Source organism: Eulemur rufifrons, chromosome 18, assembly GCF_041146395.1.
Source record: "Eulemur rufifrons isolate Redbay chromosome 18, OSU_ERuf_1, whole genome shotgun sequence".
Taxonomy (NCBI): Eukaryota; Metazoa; Chordata; class Mammalia; order Primates; family Lemuridae; genus Eulemur; species Eulemur rufifrons.
Genome location: NC_091000.1, coordinates 15,685,925 through 15,700,369, shown reverse-complemented (window position 1 = coordinate 15,700,369; position 14,445 = coordinate 15,685,925).

Below are 14,445 nucleotides of genomic sequence, written 5' to 3'. Positions count from 1 at the left end.
CAGGCATCTCTTTCTGACCAATGAGGAGACAGCGTTCAATTAGGGTAGTGTTCCCACAAGGGCTCGATTTTAACAATTTTCTACAATAATTTTGGACCTCCTTTTCCAAATCTAACCAAATTGTAATTTCACAATTATTGAGGCAAGTATGAAAAAAGGCAACTAAGAGGATCTTATTGAAGACCACAGAGAAACTCCAGGTACCTGCGAACATACCTCGAGGGGAGGCGGAACTGGCCCAGCTCTAACAGAAGAGCCTGTGGATTCCAACGGTGAACGCAGAAGGCCTTTCCCATCTCCAACTGCCTACAGCCAAGGACAGTGTGTGAGCAGGTGTGGGACATCACAGGTACAGTCTTACGACAGAAAATTACACCTAACGTTTGGGAAAGGGCCGGTAGAGAAGCCGAGTGAGGTAAACTGTGGGTGCCAGGAAGTAATGGTGGAGATTATGTTATCTGTTGGTTCCATTGTTGATGTTCTGATATTTCCTGGCTGTCCTCTCTTCAAAAAACAAGCAAAAAAACAAATATATATATATATGTATATATATGGAAGATAGAGACTTACTTATGGCACAATTACACAAACTTATACCTATTATATATGAAATCTTTCTCAAAAAATTAACATTCATAAATCAGTAATTGATGAACTGGGTAAAAAATCTATTTTCGATAAACGACGGATGGTGAAAGAATAACAGGCAGTTCACAATAGCTATATGTGAAACATATTAGCCTCTTTAAACAAAATTCAATATGCACAGCTACTTACTCTTCCACCCCTGTGGCCTTGCACTTCACAAAAACTGCTCTGTTATTACACATGTACTTTATCTCTAAAAAGGAAGTTTTTCTGAAATCGATATTCATTGATTTTTTACAGTATTTAGTAGTGTTAATAATTGCAGTCTAGATTAATTATGTTCATAGAATTTTTCTTTGGTTTCTTTAGAAGCAAAGACAACTTACATAAAACCAATTGGTGGTGTGTTATCTCTGAATTTACAAGTACAGGGAAAGAAAAACCCATAATAAAACTTCAGAAGTAGGGGCGATTGAGTTTTTAATGCTTTTAAGTCATTTGCTTAATAAAATGCTAAATTGTGAGTTGTTACTCAAACCTGCCTCTCTTTAGTGTGTAGCATATTGACCTGATGGAGTTAAATAACCTTGGTATAATTAAATTCGCAGCTTGACTCTTGGAGATGATAAACTCCCAGCCATTAATACTAGGTAAAGTCAATTCTTAAGTTCTTAAGATGATGATTGTACATAGTCTAGCTATTGGTTGTATCCATATTTTAGTGCAAGATGATTGGGCCATTGGCTGTCTGAGAATTTAGGATCTTTTAATAAATGCAATTATATTGGCCATATTTTGTGGTAATCAATTTTTCAGTAATGTATTTAAACATTCAAATATAGAAAACATAAAGTCAAAGCCTATCCTTTTTTTTCTTTAGTTAATCATTTTTATCCACATCAATATAAAAATTACTGGTCGAAGTAAAAGCATATTGTGTGAGAAATTGTAAAATATAACTTTGTTTTGTTTACATCATTTATATTATCTAAGTACATTTTACTAATACTATTGTAATGCTGTTTTTCACATTTTCTTAGTAATGTTTTAGTGAATAATTAGCTACTAATGGAATATCTATTTGTGTATATGGATGTTATATATTAAGAAACTTAACAATTCTTGTAAAACGTAAAGATTGTTAGTTCATTGTTATCAATAAGTACATTGCACTTATTTTGCATATTTTCCAAATGACATTGCACAAAGACACCTAAATTTGTTTTTTAGGTATGATTTAATAGACCTTAAACATTTTACTTCATTTGATGTATATAAAAATGGATGAATTCACATTTTTCTGCTATGTTTCACAGAGAGTGCATGATGGATTCCACATGGCATTCCCAGTTGGAATGGTCCCAGAAATAGGTGTTGGCGACTTGACATTTGTCTAATAATACTTGTCCATATAAAAACTTTCTGTGATATGGGAACCATTACATCCCCAGGAAACTTTTATACAGCAAAAAAAGAGTATAGCCTTTTTCTGTCAAAGCCTTTTATTTTCTTTCCAAATTTGGCCTTTTAAGAAGGTAAAAACATTTCATCTCTTTACGATTGACCCACAGGATATTTTTTTCTTGACGATTCCAACTATACTGATTTTCTATGATTATTCTCTTTAAGCCCTATGTAAATCAGGTAATATGAGTGAAGAACAGAGGAGACAACTGTAAGATTAAATCAGAAAAACAAGCAAACCATAATTCAGAAAACTATCCAATGTCCTTAATAACTAAGTTTATAATTTGATGCCTTCAATCCTAAATTCTCCAATGTTGAGGATATAGGAAGAGGTTTAAAATTCCACATAAAAACCTCAAACTGAATTTTTAAAAATTCTCCCAAAACCTTTTTTTTGAGAAATGTGATGGAAAAGTTAATTAATTAATTATTTGTTTTTAAATTTATTTTTAAGTTTCATATCAATATCATTTCTACATTGACTAATTATATTATTTTAATATAAGCATGAATGGTACGAAATGTTGTCCTAAAAATGTAAATGTTTTTATTATGATATATGAAATGTATGCCAACATTGGAAATAAGGTGAATCATCAGTTATTATTTTTGTCATTTGACTTTTGTTTTGGTTGTATCTCACATATTTCAGTATTATATATAATTTTTATTTTAGTGGCATTTTAAAAATTTAGGACTTTTCACACTGTAGAAGAGAAAAAAGAGATTTTGATAATTTTTCAGCCAATCTGAGTTTTAATTCTGGCTCTGTTTCTAACTAGTTGTCTAATCTTGAATGTATTTCTTTAACATTCTCGGCACTTAGCTTACTTATCTGCTAAATATAGGCTTGGATCAAGTCCCTGTTTTGTATAATTTTTATTCTGCCTCGGAATGCATGATTGATAATATTCCCTTGTGCGTTACACCCCCAAGTAGTGCCTAAGAATGGGCTGGAGTCCCAGGGCATTTATTACCTTTATGACCATTTGCAAGTCAATTAGTATCTCTGAACTTCAATTTGCTCGTTGGTAAATGGAGATAATATTATTAAGTACAATAAGAAAGGCATGAAATGAATACAGGGTATGGCATAAGAAATACTTGTCAAATGCTAGTTATGACACTATTAGGCCGAATCTTATATAATCACACTGTGTCACTGAATACTTATTAAATATAATTATTACCATTGTCCTTATTATTTTTAAAGTTATAATAACTTTCCACTGACATCCTTCCACATCAAAAAGCATACTGGAGTACAGTATATTATAAGAACAATTTTGTATCTATTGTCATTTAGTAATGAAGTAAGTTATCTGAACTTTTATACTGTTCATGCCACACAGGTTGAGAAACACTGAAATAGATGACTGGAAAATATCTTTAGTGTACCATAATTATCTTTTCTGGAGCATCCTTTTATTAGTTGACTAGGACTACCATAACAAAATACCAGACTAGGCAGCCGAAACTATGGCAATTCTTACAGTTCTGGCGGCTAGAAGTCCAAGATCAAGGTGCTGTCAAGGTTGGTTTCTCCTGAGGCCTCTCTCCTTGGCCTGCAGATGGCCCGCTGTGTTCTCACAAGGCATTTCCTCCCATGCACACTCGCTTCTGGTATCTCTTCTTTTTATAATAAGGACACCCATTCTGTTGAATTAGGGCCCCACCCTATGACCTCATTTAACCTTAATTACTTCCTTAAAGGCCCCATCACAAATACAGTCACATTGGGGATTAGGGCTTTAGCATATGAATTTGGGGGGGGGGTGTCACAATTTATTTGATAACAGCCCATAGTGGCATGTCTTCCTTAATCAGCACTGGAGAATCAGCAGGATACTTTCTGGGGTATGTTAGCTCTATATAATGTCTTGTCTGGCCACATAAGGAAACAGGTGCTAAGCCCTAAGAATAGCTAAGATAGCATGCATACTCTCATTTCATATACACGTGTGCCTTTAAATTACATTTAAGAAATTATTTGAGAAAAATACCTAGTGTGGCACGGTCCAGACGAGGTTTCCATCAGAATGACCAAACACAGATTCTGAAATGCCCTTCTGCCATAAAACACCCAGCTGCTGGATAAACTACTATAAATGTATTAATGCATTACTGGGTGCACAAGAAAGTGCCAGAGATCCCAATAGCCATCTATACCAGAGCTAGCTTAGAAGGCTGAGGAGGACAGGGAGAGACTCTCCTGCTTATGGAGGGGCAGAAGTAGTTTCTTCGGTGATTTATTCCAGTGTGTGAAGAATCTACTGCCATATGCAAACACAAAGCAGCAACATTAAGCAGACCCAATCACATAGTCTGACAATATTCTGTCCTATTATGAAAAACATTTTTGAGCTCTCTCTCTCTCTCTCTATATATATATATATATACTAGGTTAAATATGAAACCTAAATATTTAATCTAACCAAATGAATCTTTATTTTAGTAGCCCAGATTATTCTATATATATTGTTTATACTTTTATTTATGTTATTAAAAAGTTCTAATTTTTCAGGGTCATCAAATCTCATTGGAAGTATAACATTACCAAGGAAACCCCAAATTTCCAGGGTTTGATCATGCTAGTAGTATTTTAAAAAGGTTACTCAGACTGAAAATTACCTCATTACTCCTTCTGCACAAATGAAGTAATCAATGCATGCAGTAGATGGTACACGCTCTCGACTGCAAGCCAGATAAACTCCCTAGTTGTGCACTACTGCAAAAAAAAAAAAAGTTGCGTTTAAGAAAGTTTTCAGAAGACCACACTTTGAATGGCATTAGAGCTGTGCCAAGATAGTTGAGAATACAAAATACAGACACCATAACCATTAAAGTCAAAGTAAGCCAGGATTTATTTGCATTTTTTAATGGGCATGCAGAAGGAGGCAGGTGATATTGCAGTCTTTACACCAAACCACATGAGCCGAACGGGCTAAGAGAAACAGTTGGATTACCCATGTGTCAGCATTCTAATCCTATCAGGCTTGTCAGCACTGTAATTTCCAACATATCACTTAGTTTCAAATACAGTAGGGGACAGCTTCAATGTTTGTTTTGTTCTGATGAGCCAGATGACTCAGAGCAAAGACTTAGAAATAGAATACTTCAGAAAATGAGGGAGTTTTGAAAATTACAGTGGTTTTGTTCACAGCTGTATAAATTTATTTTTTTCTTTAAGGCAGGTACACAGTGAGCGGTATTTCCTGGGGCCTAAATTCCTCAAACAGTAATTTTCCACTCTTCTCTGGTTGCCTGAAACCAAGCAGCTACCAAGTTTGCCTCACTCTAATGAACTAACTTTCTAAATGAGATAAATTGCTCAACTCTTACCTTTTGATTAAAATTTTCAAATGCAGCAAACGCAGGCATATGCTCCACAACCTAGACATATGCCTAGTCTTATCCTCCTAGGCATGCCCTGGTAAAATCCTGAAAAAATTATTTCAGAAAATACCAGAGCGCCAGCCATATAGTACAGATTTTTATCTCCATCGGAATGGCAAAGTAGCTATTGTTTCTGGCATAAAACATACAGATGCCGGAGAAATCACAGCATAGACTTTTAAATGCTTGCCGAGTTTACGAGAAGGTAATAGAGATCTCGAAGGGTCTGCACATCCTGTTTCCCCCTAAAGAGTGAGCTGATCCGAGAGTGGTACTTACAGAGACTGTGGCTGTGCCTGCTGCACATGTCGCTGGCGGGAATGGACAGAGGTGACAGGAACAGCCCTGGTAGAGGGCAGAAGTGGCATCGCTGAACGCTGTGTGAAACCTCAGTAACGGTTTTAGGCTGAGAACTGTCCTGTGGGGACTAAGTGGAATCAACCCAGAAAACAGTTTGCCTTTGTGGGTACCATGTGGGGAAAAAAAAATGATACTAATTTTTCTTCTGAGACTTGGTAGGTTTTTTCTCATATGGGCTGGAGTTGAGATTTACATTCTCCACACAATTAGAGAAATCTCATCTATGCACATTAACATAAAGTGCTCCCAGCGGGTAGCACCTCCTGGTTCCCGCCAAGACTAAAGGAATATGCTTTTATTGAAGACCGTTCTTAATCCAGGCCCCTTAATCCAGGGGCCTCAGAATGAAGTTTGGACAGATAGTTCATCGTAAAAAGAATTAACAAATATATGAGGAGTTTAGGCCACCCAGACTTGTAATTCTAAGGACTTTGTATCATGGAAATATCAGACACAGAATCTAAAATGCCTTTGTATGAAAAAGGGATTGACATTTAAAATTTCATGGAAAGATTAAAGAGCAAATGGGATACAACTGAAGAGAGAATTAGTGACCCAGAAAACAATTTTTGAAAAAGTTACAAAGACTTAAGCACAGAATAAAAATAAAATTATCTAAATTGTGTCTAATTTACATTAACTGATACGTTCTCAAAATTATTGGTGTTAGGATTTATTTATAATCTTAAAAATTACTGAGGAGGACCCCAGCATGTTTTACTTATGTGGGTTATGCCTATTGATAGCTTATTTAAAGAGTAAGACAAGATTCTAAATTGTTACTTGTAAAAATGGAACTCCATAAAAAAGTCATATACTTAAATGTTGAGATTCAATAAAATTAATGATTTTTGATGTTTCATTGGGTACATCATCAAGTAGAACTATCTATTATTTATGGCATTACTACTTGTACGTAATAGTGAAGAATATAATGACTCCAATATGGTATGTATTTTGAACATTCTCTTATTTTCAACTTTCAATTATGTGTTTAGGCAAAGCTTATAATTTCTATTTATTTTTTCTAATCTTGTTTTCAGTACTAACAATAAAAAGTTAGGTAAAACTTCTTCTAAAATATAAATATGTCAAGCATTGGTCCTGTGCAAGATATTAATGAATAATATACCTCTCTCGCATAATATAGAACTTTAGGCAATTGTGACTATAATAGGTTTTAAGTGAATTCTGTATCATTTTGCTGAGGTTTTTCACTAACACACACTGTCAACATGATACAAAAAAAAGTTTGTGCCTAATTCAAATTCACCTTAAAATTAATTTTATAAGGAAAAGCCCACATTTAACAAGACTTTAGTTAAGTTTTTTATTAACAAAACAATTCTTTATTGGATACTTTTAATTAGCAATCTTCCCTCAGGTATTTAACTTATGAATAATTTATCAGAAAAAAAAAAGAAACAGCTATACAAGAATTCATTTATTGTGCCAAATGAAGCATACTTGTATTTGCAAGTATAGCATGAAAAAAGGCAATTCTTTAATTTCTCCTTTAAAAAAATCTTGTTGCAAGTATGATTTACAAGAATTATTATTCTAAGAAGATCAATTATTTTAAATTTTATTATCCTTTCAAGGTTAATGTATTTTAACATGAACTACTGTATCATCCTTGGTGCTATACATTTTCTGAAGCATAGTTAAATGTTTGTCTATAACCTGAACTCTTGCTCACTTTCATATCCTGTTTTATTAAATTATCTCTCAGCAAGTACGCTCAGATACAACTGTAATTTATCAATTAAAAATAAGAAGATACATTTGTTAGTTTCAAGAAAATGGCAGTAAACTGATGGCAAACACTCATATAAAATGAAACTAATGGTGTCTGTAAGGAGGAAATGAATCTTTTTGTCCTTCAGTGATGTGCAACATGTTCATAAATACACTTTCAGTGCACCTTACTGAGGGTGATTAGATGGGTGGCCTGCACACCAAGCCTCACATGTTATAAAAACATTCCCATATATTTATAATTTTACTTGAATAATATTTCAGGCACTTAGTTTCATTTCAGCACTTTGACTAATGAAATATAAAACACGAGGAAAGCCTGTGATCACACCACAACACGCCATAAAGACAAGGAGACGACCTTCCTGGCGGGGAGCCTCGTTATCAGGATCAAATACATATTGCTCATATTTTATGATTTCTAAAGACAACTCAAGTTCATGAGGGACCTTATCTATTAATAGTTTTGGTTCTGTTGAGTGGAGATGGTCTAATTTCCCATTTTTTCTGAAAGATCCATTTAGTTTTGCAAATGATACATTTTTATTTATTTATTTTTTCATTTTAGTTTTCCTGTTAGCGAAACTAACCTCCAATTCTTTCACTGTTTATACTTGATTAGTGTGACAAACCACAAGCATGACCTCCGATTTTTTCCTCTAATCTCTGGAAAGGAAGGTTGGGAAGCTCTGACATGGATCTTCTCTCTCCCTTGTTCTGCTATTTGGAGACTGCGGTCTGCACCTTATACTATTATGTATCGTCAGCCTGCACTAAAGCAAGTAATTAATTTGGTGAGAAGCCTCTGCACAATGGAAGCTTCTTCGGTGTTGGGGCATTGTCTCAGGGTAAGCCCTTTCTCACTAGGAGCAGCTCTTCTGCACAACCAAAGTACTCAGCCCTCAAGTGGACAAGCAGGTCCAGATAGTTCTACCAGAGAACAGATGCTACAGACTCACCACCTGCAATGGGAAAATAAGGGAGCTTTTAGCGATGCAGCGACTTGCAGACTTTGCTAAAGGCCCCGTGATAAACAGATGCTTCTCCTAGCAATCGGAGAGCGTGGCTCGCCAAACAGAGGTGTCACATAGCTGAGGTGTTACCTGCAAAATGACAAGCACTCTGTTTGCTAAACGCCCAAAGGACGGATTTCCTTCATTGGTTCTTTACAATTTCTATCAGCACATTATCTTTAAAAATAGTATGCAGCAATCTAAGATATTCCAGTTGAAGCAATGAGTCTTCAGATAAAGCATGAAGTTGTGTTATTTAGATTCATCTATGGATTACTCTGCAAATATTGTTAGCTCAAAGTTGTAAACTAGTTTTAGAAATAAAGGGGTTTGTAATATTTCTAATCTGTCCTTCATAAACATATTCCTTAACCCTTCATGTGTGAATGTTTCATGCATCTGGAATCCTTGCTTTCAAACAGACTTGCAGAATGCCAGCAGCTTAAGTAAAGGTTGGTGGAAAAACAAAACCCATCTCTTGACTTTACACAAAATGTAGAGGCCTGAATTCTCAGAAAAGTCCAGTCAGCACTTAGGTTTCCTGAAATGCTTTGTAAAACCCAAAGGAGTGCTCGAGAAGAGGGTGAATTTGAGGGGCCATTGAACACAGAGCATTTTTCCAATTACAGAAACACCTGCACTACATGGCTTTATGCTGATCTGTTGTGAGCCTTTTACAGAGTGTTTAATAGTCCTTCAAATTCCTCATTCGGCAAAATCCAAAATGGGCTGGGGGTGTTGCTGGCATGCCAGGACTAGAGGAGGCATCTCGCTGGGGTTAATTTGATACCCTACCCACACTGTAGGGTGTTTGGCCCGGTGGGACCTCAAGTGCCACCCATAGACACAGTGATTAACAGCCTGTGTGTATTGGCTTCTGGAAAAAAAGTATCGTTTTCTTTTACTTAGTGAGAAACCATTGTTGGAAAAAGCAGTGACTCAGCTTTTCAGCAGTGAAACTATTTACATGGGCAAGAAAGGCCTCTGCAGGCTTGCAAAAATCTTGCTGCAGATATATTTTTTTCCTCTTTCCTTATGAAACTGTGGTTCAGGTATAGCCATGAATTTTCAAACATCTTTTTGAACATCCATCGCTGAAAATAAACAGGCGCTTTGCTGCCAGAGGACCCGAACAATAATTACCTTAATTATTTCTGTTTACCCTTGGAGAAATGTAGTATCTGAGACTGCAATATGAGAGTTGTTGGGCTTTTAAATACTCCCTTTCTGTACAGTTAGTAAACACTAAAGGATGAGTATAAAGTTTATCTGTATTTATGCCATGGTTTCAAAAACCACAATTTTAAAGTGCAGCTCCAGCATTTTTTAAACCCTGCCAACTGTATTTTGAAAATCTCCTTTGGAGTAAAACATTAATGAGGAAGCATGGTTTGCTTTTCTAAAGACAAAACTACATTTGAAATCTTTTCTGGTGTTACTGTTGCTGTTACTTAAGTTTTCTAAGTAAGAAAAGCACATTTGTAGTAAAATGGAATGCAAAAAGATGTGACTGAGACCATTTTTTAAAGTAAGTCACTAAGCAGAGATATACACACTAAGCCCTTCTGATATTTTGTTGAGCAAGGCAAGTGCCAGCCTTCATGCCTCAGTGTTCTTGACTTTCATGTTAAAGAAAATATTCCAGCAACGGAATTGGTGCCTTCTTATTTTAATTATGACTCTGGTTAATTTCTTTGTAACTTGAGTTAAATTAGAATTTTTTCTTTCAGCACTATTTAAATTCACTGCAAAATAGCTAAATTTGATAACCTACCATGAAGGATTGTTTTAAAAATCACATAGCAGAAAGGAATAAAGATAGCTGCTATTATACCAATAAACCACCAATGTTAAAGTCATGAAATACAAAATACACTAGCAACAACAACAACAACAAATGTACAGGAACTTCAATACACATGTACCCTAAAAGTCATTAAGTATTACTTTTGTAGTCCAGTTAATAGTAAGCGCTAATTTAGCCTTGGCCATACCATTAAAGTTGCCATGTGTTTAAGAATAAAATTCCTTTCAGTGGCTCGGGTCCTCGTCTAAAATAAAAATATGCACCTGCTTATGTGAAGGGAATGTTGTGAGCCTGACTCATCACATTAAATCAGATTCAGTTTATGTGCTGTGGAAACTGATTATAAGAATTGGAGTTATTCCTATCATACCCAACTAAATCGAAGTCAAGGGATCAGATGAGCAAAGCATTAAGGACACCAAAGTGCCTGCTCCAGGAATTATCTTGAAAGCCCAGCTGCCAAAAAGACTTACTATAATCTTAAGAACAGTTTTACCTAGGAGCTGCCGAAACAACTTGCCATGACTTTCAAGACTACACTGGTAAAACCGTACCTACTGCCACCACTCACCAGAGCTGGCCCAGAAGCCTTCACTGGCACCGGTGAATTTGCTTTCCAACCAGTTTATGGAACATTTCTTGTTCCCAATAAATCCCCAACCTCTTCCTTTGGTCTTTGGACATATGAGACCACCCTGGTCTGTGCATATGTCGGAATTGAAATTCTGTTTTTATACATATTCCCAGATAAACATTTTGCTTAGAGATCCATCTCTATATTTTATTTGCTTTTGACAGTAGGAAGGTGTTCTTAAGATACAGTAGGCTCTTGGTACCCATTGACCCTTCTAGGCCATTTCAGTGAGTATATTAAAATAGTAGTTTGTGCTTTGGCCTTTTAACTGTGAATGGGGGCTTCTAAAATATTCTCAGATTACAGTAAAATACCAACTTTAGAACTTAACTAAAGGATAACATACTAATTGCTGTAAATAGTGTTCAATTCACTTCTAGGAAATGTCAGATATTTAAAAATTTGAGTGACTCTGGAACTTAATATACGCTTTCAAGTGTGTATTCTATAAAAAAGTTTTGAAATTACCATTTTTTTCCTCTCTTAGTCATCTTTTCCCCCACAACATAGGTTGAGTAAGAATTCAGTTATACCTAATACCAGTGGGAATCAAATCGAGAGGCATATTTGTGGTATGAGAATTCCTTGGATTATATCCACCATTTAATCTGAAACAGCATTTTCTTTCTCTCTTGGTTTCTTAATTTTTTCTCCCTAAGCAATTAAAACTGCATCGGTTCTTAATATAGCTCATCCTACACTTGAATATATTAAGGTTAAATGTGTGTTCTTTACAATGATTGTAATTTTGTAGAAAGTGTCTTGCATAAAAGAATTGTTTTAAATAATATTTGCTAATGAGCTTTCCCTCATTTTTGTTCATTTATAGATGAAATTAAGTCTTTGCTCAGAAGGAAAGAGGAAGTCTGTCATTGTCGTTCAGAACCCTGAGGGTTCTAAGTAGAAATGTAGTACCAGCCATGAAAGCAGGAGCTGAAATGTTTGTTTCTTCCTGGGGGCATTATCAGTCAATGAGGTTTTCTTCTGGAAACGGCTGCAGGTGGAAACAGCTAATGGCCAGGCCAGCACAGTGGTGCACACTTGCACAGGGAACGCTGGGTGTTGACGATGACGAGAAGATGACACTACCACTCACCGTGTGCTAAAAATGAATCCTGATGCTCCGTGTGCCGAATCACTGCAGTGAATTGTGGGATAGCAATGCTTTCACCTACAGGGAGGCCTTAAAGTCAACGCACTTTGTTTAGCCTCCGGACCAATCGCAGAAGTCATCTAGTTTTCTTTTACAATGATTTAAACATACGCGTATGATCTGTTAAAGCATTGCAGCTACTGAAATGTCGCTTTTTAGAAAAGCCCTAGTTGGTCTCTCTTCCTGATATAGATCTATGATTGACTGAACTCCCTTTAGTTCAATTAAGCGCAGATAGCCCTTGACTTACAAAGGTTCGACTTACTATTTTTCAACTTTATAATGGTGCGAAAGGTGTATACATTCAGTAGAGACCATGCTTCGACTACCCATACAACCATTCTGTTTTTCACTTTCAGTACAGTATTTAAGGAATTACATAAAATATGTAACACTTTATTATAAAACAGGCTTTGTGTTAGATGATTTTGCCCAGCTGTAGGCTAATGTGAGTGTTTGAGCATTTTACGGTAGACTAGGCTAAGCTGTGACGTCCAGTAGAAAAGTGCATGAAATGCATTTTCAACTTATGTTATTTACAACTTATTATAGGTTTATCGGGACCATAACCCTATCGCAAGTCAAGGAGCATCTGTATTGAATTATTCAAGGGCTACTTTATTAGGACTCAATTTGCAAAGACATCACAGGAAGCTAGGCTGGCTTCAGAAAAATTTTTGATCTGTAGGGCCAGGTTAAGGCCAGCATACTCACCACTATATCTAAAAGACAAATATTTAGTAAATTTGGGAAATTTTTCATTCAGGCATTTAATAATCAGGTTGGTATCTATAGAGCCTCATGCATGGATATAATGGTGAAAGCAGGCTCTGCTTACAGGAATCTCTCCAGGGAGATGCTGGTTTGGGCAAAAATGACTCAGGGATTCTGCAATGTTGATCATCATGATGTTTTTTATAGTATTTGACTCTATTGTAGATGTTGGATCACAATGTTATGGGTTCGGGGATAAAGATACTGACTTCCAATAAAAGCAATGCTGCAATTTCACCACAACAAATGTGAAAACTAACCAAGCAGGAGACATGGCAAAGGGGATGCTTTAAAGATGAAAATCATCCAGGAAAATGGCATGATATGATCATAGGCACTCGAGGACCTGTTATGCATTTAAAATTATTTCCATTTCATAAGTGTGAATTTGAGGAACTGGGAAACCCACAAGGAACCAGAGAGAAAACATGAGAGTCATTCAGAGGAGAAGAGCACAAAGAAAAGTCAGATTTGGGGAGATTAAATCTGTGCTTTGAGAAATGAAACTTTCATTCTACAATACCAAAATACTGCATGATAACATTTTCCTTTAAACTGTACATTTAGTGATAAAAATGGATCTGAAAGCACAAATCCAGTTACTAAATGCTCAGGAATTATTTGCTAGAGACTTACAAGTAGAAAAAAAAAAAAAAAAAAGAAAAAGGAAAAAAAAGCCCTTCAATTCACAGGAAATGAGGGATCGGCTAGACCTATTTGTTTGCTTTCAAGACAACTTGACATTCTTTCAGATTTGATCTAACTAGGTTAACCAAGTGAACCAGAAATATTGCTGACACGCACAGAACACTTGCAGGTCTGGTCTGTTCTTGCAAACTCATTAGAAACTGGACTAAAGAAGCAGGGATTTTAGAAGAAGCATTTGTGAATTTCCAATTTTAAAGCTATTATCTCTGTACTGCAGAAAATAACAGAAATAAAAGTCATAAACTGGATGGCATAAGAGAAGGGAGTGTGTTTCTTGGAAATCTAGTACAGATTTTTGACTAGGTCCAAGGAGGACAGAACTAGAAAAAGAAATTATTTTTTATATGCAATATATTTGATTGAAGCCCTGGGGTAAAATGATAGGCTCCTGATGAATAGATACTTTGGGACAACTCAGAGGTCCCTTGGCTTTAAAATTCCTGGATACTGTACTTAACCTTTAGAACTTTCCAAAAGCACACTGCACACAAGTTGCTCCCTTGAAAATTCCCATTTTGGAAATAAAATCTAGAATTGCAGAGCAAATTATGACCCAATGCCTGTACCCAAAACATATCTGTGGCTTTGAAGAGGGGATACACCTGGGAAAAGACCCGGCAAAAAGTAGAGGTGGTGAGCTGTAGGGTTGGACTTGAAATGTGTTTCTCTTTCAAGTTGGGGGATATCCCATGCACATTGAGGGGTGTCAAAATGACTCATTTCCTGTTTGCATATATTTATTTTCTAAACGCAAATTTATATTATGAAAGTTCTTTTGGATTTAGAA